This window comes from Vulpes vulpes, chromosome 11 (genome assembly GCF_048418805.1).
Source record: "Vulpes vulpes isolate BD-2025 chromosome 11, VulVul3, whole genome shotgun sequence".
Taxonomy (NCBI): Eukaryota; Metazoa; Chordata; class Mammalia; order Carnivora; family Canidae; genus Vulpes; species Vulpes vulpes.
The window spans coordinates 86,264,805-86,279,583 of record NC_132790.1 but is presented as its reverse complement, the minus strand read 5'-3'; the positions used below and the strand labels follow the sequence as shown (position 1 = coordinate 86,279,583).

The 14,779-nt window shown below is 43.1% G+C and overlaps 1 protein-coding gene across 2 annotated transcripts in view; it reads left to right on the top strand.

Moving 5' to 3' along the window:
• Positions 1 to 2,180: 2,180 nt before the first annotated feature.
• RBP2 (retinol binding protein 2) overlaps positions 2,181 to 14,779 on the top strand; it is a 52,527-nt gene continuing 39,928 nt past the window's right edge. The window contains exon 1 of one of the 2 annotated variants that reach the window (XM_026018575.2): positions 2,181 to 2,600. The gene's annotated coding sequence lies outside the window, so the exon portion shown is untranslated. Of the gene's footprint in view, positions 2,601 to 8,944; positions 9,336 to 14,779 lie in introns of those variants that run through there. The other variant, XM_072726966.1, reaches the window with a different exon arrangement.

Sequence of the window (14,779 nt, the reverse complement as noted above, 5' to 3'; positions counted from 1 at the left end):
CGCATCCCATCCCACCTCAGGGATCAAGACCTCCGTCAGATCTCACCCCCAATACGCAAAGGTCTCACCCAACAGTTAGGTTCTGGTGGGGACACACAGCGTGGCCCTGGTAGCGTGAGTGTGCATGTGACCTAGGCGCCACGGCCCACCCTTGGGAATCTCTGGTCCCAGGGGGAGACACAGCCCCATTCTGACTGAGGAGCTTGACCACCAGGCCCTATTTTAGCCACCAGCGAGTGGGAGGTGGGAGCCCCTTGAGGTCCTTGAGCAGGGGCCTGGCGGCACCAGCCTTTCAGCAGAACTAACCTGGGAGCCCTTGGTAAGAAGAGAAAAGAAGGAAAACTGCCCATTGTAGCTGAGCACGGGGCAGCGACCTTTAACTTAAAATTCACTTGGTGGGAGATTAATCTTCCCAGAGAAGTTCATGTGAAGTGGGAGGGTTGTTCTTACCGTGTGTAGGCCTGGAACCTCAGAAGCAGGCCTTTGGCGTCTGTGCAGCTTTTGGCGGCCCCCACACCGTCTCCAGTAGTTTGCACAGGCCTTGCTCCTAAATCGGCAGCGGCGGGTATGTGGGATTTTTTTTTAATAAATTTATTTTTTATTGGTGTTCAATTTGCCAACATACAGAATAACACCCAGTGCTCATCTCATCAAGTGGCCCCCTCAGTGCCCGTCACCCAGTCACCCCCACCCCCCTCCCACCTCCCCTCTCCAACCCCTAGTTCATTTCCCAGAGTTAGGAGTCTCTCATGTTCTGTCTCCCTCTCTGATATTTCCTACTCATTTTTTCTCCTTTCCCCTTTATTCCCTTTCACTATTTTTTATATTCCCCAAATGAATGAGACCATATCATGTTTATCTTTCTCTGATTGACTTACTTCACTCAGCATAATACCCTCCAGTTCCATCCACGTTGAAGCAAATGGTGGGTATTTGTCGTTTCTAATGGCTGAGGAATATTCCATTGTATACATAAACCACATCTTCTTTATCCATTCATCTTTCGATGGACACCGAGGCTCCTTCCACAGTTTGGCGATTGTGGACATTGCTGCTAGAAACTTCGGGGTGCAGGTGTCCCGACGTTTCATTGCATCTGAATCTTTGGGGTAAATCCCCAACAGTGCAATTGCTGGGTCGTAGGGCAGGTCTATTTTTAACTCTTTGAGGAACCTCCACACAGTTTTCCAGAGTGGCTGCACCAGTTCACATTCCCACCAACAGTGTAAGAGGGTTCCCTTTTCTCCGCATCCTCTCCAACATTTGTGGTTTCCTGCCTTGTTAATTTTCCCCATTCTCACTGGTGTGAGGTGGTATCTCATTGTGGTTTGGATTTGTATTTCCCTGATGGCAAGTGATGAGGAGCATTTTCTCATGTGCCTGTTGGCCATGTCTGTGTCTTCCTCTGTGAGATTTCTCTTCATGTCTTTTGCCCATTTCGTGTTCAGTATGTGGGATTATTGCGGGATTATTCGGCCTCCTGCGTGGGCTTTTAGCACCTCTCCCCTCCTGTCCGAAGCTCCCTTTGTGGAAGGCTACCTGGAGCCCGGCCACTCACCTGCCCCTCGCTCGCCCTTGCTACAGGGAGGGGAACGATGCCCCTGCCAGGGGCGCTGGCACTGGACCCGCCCAATTTCCCCGGCGTGACAGCAGCCCCGACAGGCCCACGGGACTGACAAAGCACGGAGTGTCGCTCTTTACCAACCCGCCTGGTGCCACTGAGCTTGCAAATCGCTCCAATACGTCTTGCTGTTCTTCCCTGGGCCAACTTGTAAAGCTGTTTTCTTTCTTTGTTTTTTTTTTTTTTTTTTTTAACATTTTTTCGAACTGGAGGGTTACACTTTTGCAAAATACACGCTGCACTAATCCCACCTTCTTAACATGTTGGCATGCCATAACTTCAGGTTTTCTTTTTTTAATATATTTTTAAAGATTTTATTTTATTTATTCGTGAAAGACACTGAGAGACAGACACAGGCAGAGGGAGAAGCAGGCCCTATGCAGGGAGCCTGACGTGGGACTCGATCCCAGGACCCCAGGATCATGCCCTGGGCCAAAGGCAGACGCTAAACCACTGAGCCACCCGGGCTGCCCAGCTTCAGGTTTTCAAAAAGCTCGCCTGGCCCCGCGTGGCCCCTCGGGCAGAAGTGCTGAGGCTGAGCCCGGGGCAATAGGCAGGCCCTCCCGGAGGAGGGGGGCAGTGGGGTGAGGTGGCTGAGCTCCCAACTCTGGAGCCATGTGGCCTGGGTTCAAGTTCCATCTGTGCTACTCCCCAGCTCTGTGCGGTTAAAGCAAGTTGCACAACCTCTCTGTGCCTCAGTTTACTCATCTGCAAATCGGGGCTAACAGGTCGTCACAAATTCTTTGGGAGGATTAAATGAATCTAATCCCTGCGAGCAGTTTAGAACAGACACAGTAGCCTCCTTACCCCCAGCTTTCAGTTACCAGCCTTCTTCTGGAATCTTCTAGAAGCACAAGATTCTTCCTCCTGAGGAATCAGCAGGTCAATAGTAGCTTAAGGCTCCATTCCAGTGCCTGTACCAATCACCTCAGGACATCTCCTCACGTAGGCTTTTTATCGTTTCACGTCATCATGAAGGGTGAGTACGTATTATATAATGTTTTGAGAGACCACATTCACATTACTTTTATTATAGTATTGTCATAATTTTTCTATTTTATTATTAGTTATTATTAGTTATTAGTTATTGTTATTAGTCATTACTTTATTATTAGTTACTATTATTTATTAATGTCTTCTCCTGCCCAATTTATAGATTAAACTTTATTGTAGGCATGTCTGTATAGGAGAAAATACATAGCATATAAAGGGTTTGGTACTATCCACAATTTCAGGCATCCCCTGGGGATCTTGGAACGTATCCCCACGGATAAAGGGGACTACCGTATATATTTTATTTACAGAGATTTGAACAGGCCCTGGCATACAACAAGCCAATTTATATGTGGGGTTAAAAAACAAAACAAGAGTTCTGAGAAGCACCTCAAGGGTGGAGTCAACGTGACTTGGTTGCTGACCAGTGTGGGTGACAGGAACAGAAGGGAGTGAAGTTCAGGGGGTGCAGGGAAGCAGTGAACACAACTCAAGAAGGGTGGCTCAGCTAGGGCAGAGCAAGGAGCCCCTCTGATGTTCTTCTCTGTCTCTCTGTCTCTCTGTCTCTCACACACACACACACACACACACACACACACACACACCCCGTACCAACAGGGATCCTGGAGCTTGTGATGTACAGACATGTGACCTACCATCCCAGGACTGGCAGGAGGATGGAGCTCAGACCCTAAATCCCCCAAGGTCCCTGAAATGTCACTCTCTGGGCAGCCTCCAAAACCCTCCCAGGAAAAAATCCTGACAAGGTGAGCCCCAAGGACCTCTCTGGAAGCCCTCATTTATAACCTCTCTCTCAATTAATTAGGACAGCACCATTGTTCTTTTCAGGTGCAAATTAAACAGCTCAACACTGCCTGGGCGTTTAAACTCCGCTTCATTCCCCTAAATGTCCCTCATCCATGCCAACACTGAGAGGACCAGTTCCCCAGCCCACCCCCACCTGCGGAGCTGAGTCTTTCCTAATCTCAGTTCCCAGGGGCTTCACCGATACAGCCCCAGCCCTGCAACCCACCCTGAGCTGGGGACCCACGGGATTGAGTCAGTATAGGGGGTGGGGACCTGCTAATCACCCATGCCACAGGAAGGGCTTTTGTCTCAAGGGGAGTGGGGACAGGGAAAGGAATGAACATCCCTTTGAGAAAAGGGGTTGGTTCACTCTGGGAAGGACACTTCCCCATGATGACATCCCCCATACACTCGGCAGTAATCAAAACCCTACCAATCCTTCAGACACAAAGTTTGGGGCCCTCCTCTCCTCCCTTCACAGCCCACAACCCTCCCCCCCCCCCCATTTTGAATGCTGAGCCACCTAAAGGTGATCCTGGCCATTTCTTCTTAAGATGCTTCCAAAAAAGAATACCAGATTGAAATCAGTGAAAGTTGTGGTTTATTTTAAATGACTGCAGGTCATAGTAGGTTAGTACATAAAAATACAGTATAATTTTGCGGTGCTCGTTCTGAATGTATACCTGAGAGAGTCTGGTCCAATCATGGTGCACAGGCTTAAAGGTAGAGAATGAATTCCATTCTGTCCCTTTACTGTCTCTCTGTGACCTTCACATATAACTTCATATGGTAATAACATCAAAAGTTGAAAATCCCTTCATGGATGTGACGTCTGGGCCCAATGGGTCCCTTCCCAGTCAAGGTTCTGTTTGAGCTCCTAACACTTAACTCTCAGTCTGAGCAGTCTTGGACACATACCCCTATGCATATTTGTCACATTTGTGGCTGTCTGTCATCTTGTGAACAAATCTCTCCTATTTAGGGAATTCCATCATTAAAAATTCCATCTCTCTAAGGTATTCACAGAAGGAAGAAATAGCTTTGCCAGCCTACCTTGCATGCGGGCTCTAGGTGCGAGACCAAGATCCCCTCAATCACACACCGAAGTAAGGAGATCCGGAAAAGGAAGTAGGTGGGGAAGAAGGATAATATGAATTCAATCTTTGAAACAGTGGCAATAGAGGAATTGGCTTGGGATGACACCAGTGACAGACTCTGGTTCCCAGTGTCCAGTCGCTATGTAAACTGGCAGTGGACACAAAATAAGAGGCAATAAGATCTCTGTGATTCTTCCACAAAGCACCTATAAAGTGGCCTCATAAAAAAGATCAACATAGGGCAGTCCAGGTGGCTCAGCGGTTTAGCGCCACCTTCAGCCCAGGACGTGATCCTGGAGACCTGGGGTTGAGTCCCATGTTGGGCTCCGTGCATGGAGCCCGCTTCTCCCTCTGCCTGTGTCTCTGCCTCTCTCTCTGTGTGTGTCTCTCATGAATAAATAAAATCTTTAACAACAACAAATAAAAAGATCAACATAGAATCTGGTCAAGTCTCTGGATCTAACTACATATTTACAGGAAATGCAGGGGACAGAGGGACATATTAAAGGACATTTGAGGGATTCAATCAGCAAAACCTAGACTGTAAGAAATAACAGGACAGGGTGCCTGAGTGGCTCAGTCAGTTAAGCATCTGACTTCGGCTCAGGTTGTGATCTCAGGGTTCTGGGATTCAGCCCTATGTTGGACTTCCTACTCGGTGGGAGTCTGCTTCTTCCTCCCCCTCTATGCGTGCTCACTCACTATCAAATAAATGAATGAAATATTAAGCACACACACACACACACAGCAGGACAAACAACCTGGTTTCTTCAACAAAGAAACTGCAAGGAAGAAAAAAGATACAGAAAGAGAATTTATAGTCTAAAAGAGACTCAGGAGGGGGTGCCTGGATGCCTCAGTGGGTTAAGTGTCTTGCTCTTGGTCGTAATCTCTTGGGTCATGAGATAGAGCCCTGTATGGAACTCTGCACTCAGCAGAAAGTCTGCTTGAGGATTTTCTCCCTCTGCCCCTCCTTTCACTCATTCTCTTTCTCTCTCTCTCTCTCTCTCTCTCTCTCTGATAAATAAAATAAAAAATAAAGGGTATCTGGGCGGTTCAGTCGGTTAACTGTCTGACTTTCAGCTTAGGTCATGGTCTCCAGGTCTTGAGATTGAGCCCTGCATTGGGCTCCCTGCTCAGCAGGGAGTCTGCTTGTCCCTCTCCCTCTGCCCCTCCCCCTGTTTGTGGTCTCTCCCTCTCTTTCTCAAATAAATCTTTTTTAAAAATTAAAAACAAATCAGTATATAAATAATAAAAGAGACTCAGGAGACACATCAACTAATTATACTCCATAGCCTTCATTTGAATCCTAATTCAAATAAATAAATTGTAAAAACAAAATAAACTAAAACATACAAAAAAGTATATGAGATAATTAGGGAAATTTGTACCCTGACAACATTTGATGATATTACCAGAAATACTATTAAACTTTTAGGTGTGATAATGGCATTATGGTCAAATATTCTTAGAGTTCTTATCTTTTAAGAAGCATACTGAAATATTTATGGATAAAAAGGCATGATATCTGGGTTTTATTTGAAGATAATTGAAGAGGGGAAGTGTAGTAGGAATGGAGACGAAATAAGACTAGCTATGATCTGATAAATGTTGAAGCTGGGTGAGGGCATATGGAGTTTATTCAACTATCCTTTTAAGTATTTATTTATTTATTTATTTATTTATTTATTTATTTATGACACACAGAAAGAGAGGCAGAGACACAAACAGAGGGAGAAGCAGACTCCATGCAGGGAGCCTGATGTGGGCCTTGATCCCAGGACTCCAGGATCACACCCTGGGCCAAAGGCAGGCGCTAAACCACTGAGCCACCCAGGGATCCCCTTATTCAACTATCCTATCTGCTTCTGTAGATGTTTGGAATATTCCATGATGTTTTAAAACTAATTTAAAAATATAAAAGTTTAAACAAATAATGTTGCACAAAATCAAACTCCATAGGGCTTAACTATGAATACCCTTGAAAAGCTGATATTGGGACTCTAGGGTGGCTCAGGGGTTGAGCATCTGCCTTCGGCTCAGGGTGTGATCCTGGGTTGGGGGATTGAGTCCCGCGTCGGGTTCCCTGCAAGGAACCTGCTTCTCCCTCTGCCTATGTCTCTGCCTCCCTCTCTGTGTCTCTCATGAATAGATAAATAAAATCTTAAAAAAAAAAAAAAAAGCTGGTATCTAGCAGAGCCCCCTGGCAAGGTTAGCCAGACACTTTCTATTTTAGATCAAAGAATGAAAAGCCATCATTTCTCCTCTGGGGGAGATGGAGGATAGAGCTGCTTGAATGTGGAAGCTAAGAATCCTTAGTGCACTCTGGCCATCTGGTGTCCCTCAGCTTCATGGATGCTGTGGTCTCCAGGGCTGCCTTGGGAACAATGGTGCCCAGTGCCATGACTACCACGCATCTCCACTCCACCCCAGCTAGCTAGCTCTACCACCCACCTGCAGCCAGCTTTCTATGCCACAAACTGTCCGTATGCTTTTCTGTAGCCAGGGGGACTTTGGAAAGTGTGTGGAGATGATGGATCTTCCAGAGCCAGATTCAGGTTCTGGTACTCAGGAAGAGTTGAAGAGGGGCCAGTGGGATGGTGCTCCAGCCTAGCCCAGGAGAGTGGCAGTGAGAGGCCATAGCAAGGCAGTGGTTTGGAGGAGTAGGAGGAGTTGCAACCAGCAATGCTAAAGGAGAATCTATGAGACTTAATGATTAATGATTAAATACAGAGAGAGGGGAAAATAGAAGAATCGGAAAAAAAAAATTCCCATCACATGCCAGGTAGTTTATATATTTTATCTCCTTCAGTCTTTACCACAGTATTGCAGACCACTGCTGAGTTGCTTGTTCCAAGTCTGGTCCCTTTTCTTCTGATAATAACACTCAGTCCATGTGCTTCAGACAGTTCTGACCTCCCTTAGCCCCAGCCAGTTCCAGGATTGGCATCCAACACAGGCCTGGCCAATCAAACCCAGGGTCACTAGACCTGGCACAAGTACATGATCTTGGGGTTTTCATTTAAGCTACTGAGAAAGAGATGTTCTCTGTCCTTTGGGGATACTAAAGGGATAGAATGTGAGCCTGGAGCCGCTGAGAGCCATCACGTGGAGGGAGTCTTACTGAAATGAAACTTAAATGGAAAAAAGCAGAGGCAAGAGATAAAGAGATGCTCCATCACTTGAATGTTAAGATCCAGCCCTACCTGATGTCAGTCCCAACATTGGGCTTTTTAGTTATCAACCAATTTAGTTCCTGTAGTTTGCATTTGAATGTCAGTTTATGTCCACTTTTCAATTTGACCTAAGGAAGCACTACTAGGTTTTGAGTGTTGCCTAAGTGTTTGAGAAGCCTAAAGTCATTAAGATAAAACCTAACATCAAAAAATCGGAAGCCAAGTAACTTGTGCAGAAGGAATACACAAAACTTGGGGTGCTTTGGTTAGAGTATAATTAGGGGAGGGTGTGCATAAGGTAGATTTTTCTGGTTTTCGGAAATTGAATTGTAATTTTTTTGATGTGCTATTTCAATTTAGTCCTTTGTTTTCCCTAAGTAGTATCACACACAGACACATACACACACACACACACACACACACCCCACTGTGGCAGAGATCTTGGACTCCAAGTGTAAGGATGAGGGGATGAGGGAACAGAGTAGTAAGACCAAGTAGATGACAACAGAGAAGAAAAAGGATGGAAACCTAGTGGAAAAGAGAGCTGTGGTGGTTTTTAAATACTTTGGCAAATTCTTTGACATGCTTCCTTCCCAAAGCCTCATTTCCCTTCTCTCGAATGTAGACTGGTGGTAGAAGTGATGGTATGTGAGTTCTGAGGCTACAAACAACTGCCTCCTTGGTCTCTGTCTTGGATTACTTGATCTGAGAAAATCCAGCCACCATGTCACAAGGACATTTGAATAGCCCCGTGGAGAGGCCCACATGGAAATCAGCTGAGGCATCTCACCAGCAGCCTGCAAGGCACCTTTAAAAGCAGGTCCTCCAGTCAAGCTAAGCCATTCTCAAACTCCTGACCCATAGAAACTGAGATAATAGATGTTTATGTTATTTAAGGCCACTAAATTATGGAGTAATTTGTTACACAGCAATAAAGAACCAATATAGGAACTTTCAGACACATAATCAGGGTGGCCTTTGTGTGACAGTGTCTCAGTGAGACCCATGAAGGATTACTGTGCTCCATGAGAATGACATATCAGCCCATGGCAAGGCCTTCCTTTCTTCTCTAAAGGCCTTTCAAGACCAAGAGAAAGCACTGAGATTGGCACCTGGATTTTTGAGATGCCCCAAGACTGCGACCCTTCCTTCCCTACAGTAACATTTCAGAGTCTGGATGCCAAGGAGCTAGAAGATGGGGAGGGAATAGCTAATGAACCTCAGGTTGTTTTTGTTTTGTTTCATTTTGTTTTGTTTTATCCTAGAGAGTTCAGGAATTAGAAGATATAAGAAGATGGTGCTTCTGTTACTAATATAATTACTTAAGTCCCATGGAGATGTGACTAAGGTAGAATCAAGATAAGAGGAAAATCCAGCAAGACTGGCCTCAGAGGAGACAGAAAAGGGCACACACAAAAGAAGGTGGTCAGAATATGGAAGCAAAACATTGGACTGAGGTGCCTCCAAGCCAAAAAATGCCAGGGATCACCAGTAACCACTAGAAGCTAAGAGACAGGCACTGAGTGAATTCCTGTGCAAACCCCCAGAAGGAACAAACACCTGGAATTTGGACCTTAGGAATTTGGACCTTTGGCTGCCTAAAGTGGGAGAATAAATTTGTCTTTTTAAGTTAAAATAAAGGTAAGCTACCAATGATATTAAATAATGGGTGAGACAGTGTCAGATAATCATTTCAAAATGGCCTGACTGGGTTAAGATGTCCCCTTATTGTCTTTTGTTGCTGCATAAATGTGTACTGATCTTCTGAGCAAGGCCAGGGCCATGCCTGAGCCATTCATGCAGGAAATGTCACACCAGGCCCAGGGGCCACATGAGTGCCTCAGACGCCGTGCTACAGGAGCGCGCTGGCATATTGAGAACAGTGCGTGGTGCAGGACTCTAGAGAGACCCCCTGTAGAGGGGGGTTGAGTGAGCCAGCTGCATGTTTGGAGAGGTTAGAGGGGGACGTTTTCTAGCAGGCAAAGAGATGCAGTGCTAGCTGAAGCACTTGAGGTTGGTGTTTGGTGTGCGAGGAATACCAGAGGGAAGAAATATCTTTAGACTGTTTACTTCTAAAAGAAGAATCTGGGCAGCCCAGGTGGCTCAAGGTTTAGCGCTGCATTCAGCCCAGGGCCTGATCCTGGAGACCTGGGATCAAGTCCCACATTGGGCTCCCTGGATGGAGCCTGCTTCTCCCTCTGCCTGTGTCTCTGCCTCTCTCTCTCTGTGTGTGTCTGTGTGTGTTTCTCATGAATAAATAAAATCTTAAAAAAAAAAAAAAAAAGGAGAAGAAGAATCTGAAGGGAACAATGCCTTATCCTGAAGAAGTATGCCCTGGACCATCCTGGACATCTCAGACACTGTGACAAGTGGTACAGGAGAGTGCGGGGCACTGCCTGAGCCCACGGGGTGGGGGGCAATTAATTCCTATCCTATGGCATCTGCCCTTCTCATTTTGGTGTCCAAGGCCCCCTCCCGAAGTCTGTTCCCTGAGTCCCAGACACAACCTTTCTGTTTGGGCCTGGTTGGTCTCCTGAAGTGAACAGTGACAGTTCTGGCACTACACTATTGTTTTCCCATTCTCACAGAAAAAAATGCCTAGTGCTTCCCTTTCTAGCAAATTCTTATGAACGTCTCTAAGTCCCTCTTCCAAAAAGCCCTCTTTGACTGACTCTTTCCTAACTAGTTCTGCTCAATTTTGATTGGTTTGGTGCTGCTGTGATGTTGGAAGTGAGGGGTCAAATCAGGTTGCACATTCCAGGACTCATTCTTATTGATGACCGCATGGCCTCCATCAGACTTTCTCCAGCCAGATAGGACCTGGTTACATGTCATTCTCCTTTTCCTCCTTACTTTGTCCTGTGTTCTCTGAGTTACTGGGCTGTGCAAGTAAGTTAATTACTGCTCTGAACTTCACACATTGCGGTTATCAGCCCAACTTTGACCACGATTTCATTTATGGCCCTTCTAAGGAGCCCTCCAGACAGTGTTAAGAAATCTTCCTGCCACGCAGCAATATGTAGAGACCTTTGGCCCATCAAAGAGGCCACCTCTGAGAGGATGTTGCTCCTCAGATGAGGTGGCCATTGCAACACCTAATCTAGGATATCAGGATAATGCCTGGATATGTCTTCAGAAAATTTCTGCTAATGCACTTTGGGACTCTATTTTATAGCTCATAATTGATAATCCTCAAGGTTGCTGCAATCAATACAGATTATTTACCCCCAAGCCCTACCTATTTTTGAAGACTCAGCTAAAGGCCCTACCGAAGCAAGTCACCTTACTTATCAGCCTTGGATGGCCCCTCTCCTGACAGACATTGTGTCATTATTAAATTCCACTCTTTTTATGGTATGTTAACTCTCTTAAAAATATTTTTATTTTTTTATTTTTTTTATTTTTTTATTTATGATAGTCACACAGAGAGAGAGAGAGAGGCAGAGACATGGCAGAGGGAGAAGCAGGCTCCATGCACCGGGAGCTCGATGTGGGATTTGATCCCGGGTCTCCAGGATCATGCCCTGGGCCAAAGGCAGGCGCCAAACCGCTGCACCACCCAGGGATCCCCTCTTAAAAATATTTTTAGATCAAACAGTAAATTGAAACTGGAGTAGCAAAATGGTTAGATAATGATAATAAAAAGGCTACATGGGAGAAAACATACATGATTTATGTGTCCAGCAAAGGGTCTCTACACTCAACAGTAAGAAAGCAACAGTCCTGTTAGAAAATGAAGGAAAGATTGAATATGTCAAGTATGTCACCAGTGAAGACATAAGAGTGGCAAATAAACACATTAAAATATATTCAGGATCATTAGCCACTGGGAAAATGGAAATTAAATCACAATGTTCAGAAAACATGCTAATAAACTTGTTGGAAAGGCTAAAATTAAAAATCCAATAATACCAAGTTGGCAACCATCCAGAGAGCTACTAGATCACTCATACATTTTTGGTGGAAATGTATGAGCCAAAATGGTAGAGCTACTCTGGAAAAGAGTCTGGCAGTTTCTTAAAAAATTGAACATACATTTATCATACAGCCAGTAATCATACTCCTGGGTATTTTTTCCAGAGAAATAGAACCTTATATTCGTGTAAAAACCTGTACATGAATGCTCATAGCTGCTTCATTTCCAATAGCCAAAAACTATTAAAAAAATTCCAACGACCTTCAACAGTTGAAGGGTTAAACAAACATTCATACAGTGGAATGCTAGTCAGCAACAAAAGGAACAATCTGTTGATACTTAAAATAATTGAATGGATCTTAGGGCATTACACAAAGGGGAATAAAGCCAACCTCAAAAGTTGCATATATTATAGGGTTCCATTTATATGGCATTATCTAAATGACAAAATTATGGAGATGGAGGACACATCAGTGGTTACCAGGAGTTAGGAAGGGACAAAAAGATATGACTACAAAGGGAGAGTCTGAGAGTGTTTTTGTGGAGACAGAACAGTTCCATATCTTGATCGTGGCGGTGGCTATATGAATCCATACTTGTGATTAAATACCATAGAACTGCACACAAAGACAAAAAGTGAGAGCATGCAAAACATGGTGAAATCCAAGTAAGATTTGTAGTCAATTGTATCTGTTGTGACAACCAATTTCCTGGTTTTGATAATGCTCTATAGTTATAGGAGATATCAGCAGTGGCGGAATCTGGAAGATAGGTACTCAGGTGCTCTCTGTACTATTTTTGCAACTTGTTGTCAGTCTATCATTATATTACAATTAGAAATATTTTTAAATAATACTACATATAAAATCTTAAGGGTTATGATTAAAACAGGGCTTAGAGAAAATAGTCATATCCTTAAATAATTAATAGATTAATATATAAAATGCAATTAATATGTATATTAATATTATTCAACAAAGTAAAAATAAATTAATAATTTATTAGAAAAGGAATAGCAAAATAAGTATAAAGATAATAGGAAACAGGACCTGATAAAGCAAAACAAGAAATTGGTGCCATTGAAAATAGACAAATAGGGGCACCTGGGTGGCTCAGTCAGTTAAGTGTCCAACTCTTGGTATCAATTCAGGTCACGATCTTAGGTTGTGAGACTGAGCCCCAAGTTGGACTCTGTGCTGAGAATGGAGCCTGCTTAAGATTCTCTCTCTTCCTTTCCTTCTGTCCCTCCTCACCCCAGCCTCCCCCAACATGCATGCATGCACGCACGCTCTCTCTCTCTAAAAAAAAAAGAGAGAAGAAAAAAGAAAATAGAGAAATAGAACAAATCTTTAAAAATGAAGTGTTGGATCTTTAAAAATAAAATACAGGACCACTAGCTAATTAATATAAGAAAAATTAATTTTTAAGTATACAAAACTAAAATTACAATGAGGAAATGGCTACTGATATAGAGGAAATAAAAGTATGATGATTTCTCCAAGAAATGGAAGATTTTCAGGTAAAATATAAAAGGTGAAAACTGATCACAGAATAGAGATCTAGAGAGACCAGTGACCTCGGTTGAAATTAAGGAAATTGTCAAAGAATCACCCTTCCTCACAAAGACATGAGGCCCAGATGATTTCACAGACAAATTTTATTAAATACTAAATAGAAATACTGATACAAATAATGCCCTTGTACTTTTTTTCTTTTAAGGTTTCGTGGAGTTAGGTTTTTGGTATGGGTATATTTTTTTTCTATCTTTGTATTCTCATTCTCTTTTCCCCATAAGCCACCATTTAAAAAAATATTTTATTTTTAAGTAATCTCTACACCAGGTGTGGGCTCAAACTCACAACCCCAAGACTAAGAATTGTATGTTCCACCACTGAGCCAGCCAGGAGCCTCATAAACAACCATTTTAAGGAGTTTGATGTTAAGGTATTTTTGCAAGATACACATTCTTTTCGGCACTATATTCTTAATTTTTGCAAATGATATTATGTTATATATCTCATTGTTTCCTACCATTTCTGATACTCACTTAAAAATAAAATCATAGCAAAATAGACTTGGGTGGTTGATTTCTTATTAAGGTATATTGGACTAAAAACCAATCTGTTACTGATAAAACATTAAGAGCATTTCTACTAGGGGCACCTGGGTGGCTTAGTCAGTTAAGCATCGGACTCTTGGTTTCAGCTCAAGTCTTGATCTCAGGGCTGTGGGATTGGCCCCAAGTGGGGCTCCATGCTCAGCATGGAGTCTACATGAGATTTTTTCCCTGTCTCTGTCCTTCTTCCTCTGCTCCCCCACCCTGCTCATTTTCTCTCTCTCTCTCTCTTAAATAAATAAATAAATAAATAAATAAATAAATAAATAAATAAATAAATAAAATATTTTTAAAGCAGTATTGGGGTGCCTGGGTGGCTCACTCAGTTAAGCATCCAATTCCTGGTGCCTGAGTTTGGCTCAGGTCATGGTCTCCTGGGTTATGGGGCTCATTCTCAGTGGAGACTTTGCTTGAAAATTCTCTCCTTCTGCCCCTACTCCATTCACATGAGCGTGCGCACTCAGGCACTCTTTCTTTCGTTTCTCTCTGTCTCTCTTGAATAAATAAATGGTTTTTTAAAAGGCATTTCTACTAAAGTCAAGAATAGGACATGGATACCCACTACTATTCTTCTGTAAGGATTAGCCATTGCCAACATTCCAAAAGGAATAAAAGGGTAGAAATTAGAAACAAGGAAGGAAAATTATCATTATTTGTAGATGATGTGATTATATAAATGAAAATACAGGATTACAAGCAAATCAAGTAAAAAACTATTACAGATAATAAAAGAATGAAAAAGAGTAATTGAGCACAAAATTAATGCCCAAGTCAGTTGCTTTTATATATGCAAACAAAAAGCAACTAGAAAATATAAAGGGAGAAGATATTCCATTTATAATAATGACCGACAAAATATTTAGAAGTAACTAACAAGAAATATGAAAGATATATAGACAAAAACTTTAAATGCAATCTTAATATAAAATAAGATTTGGGTTAATGGAAACCCCTACTCTGTTCTTATATAGGAAAACTCAACATTTTAAAAATGTCCATTCTTCCTAAGTTAATATGTAAATTGGATGTGAACATTTTCCCATTCCCATAACA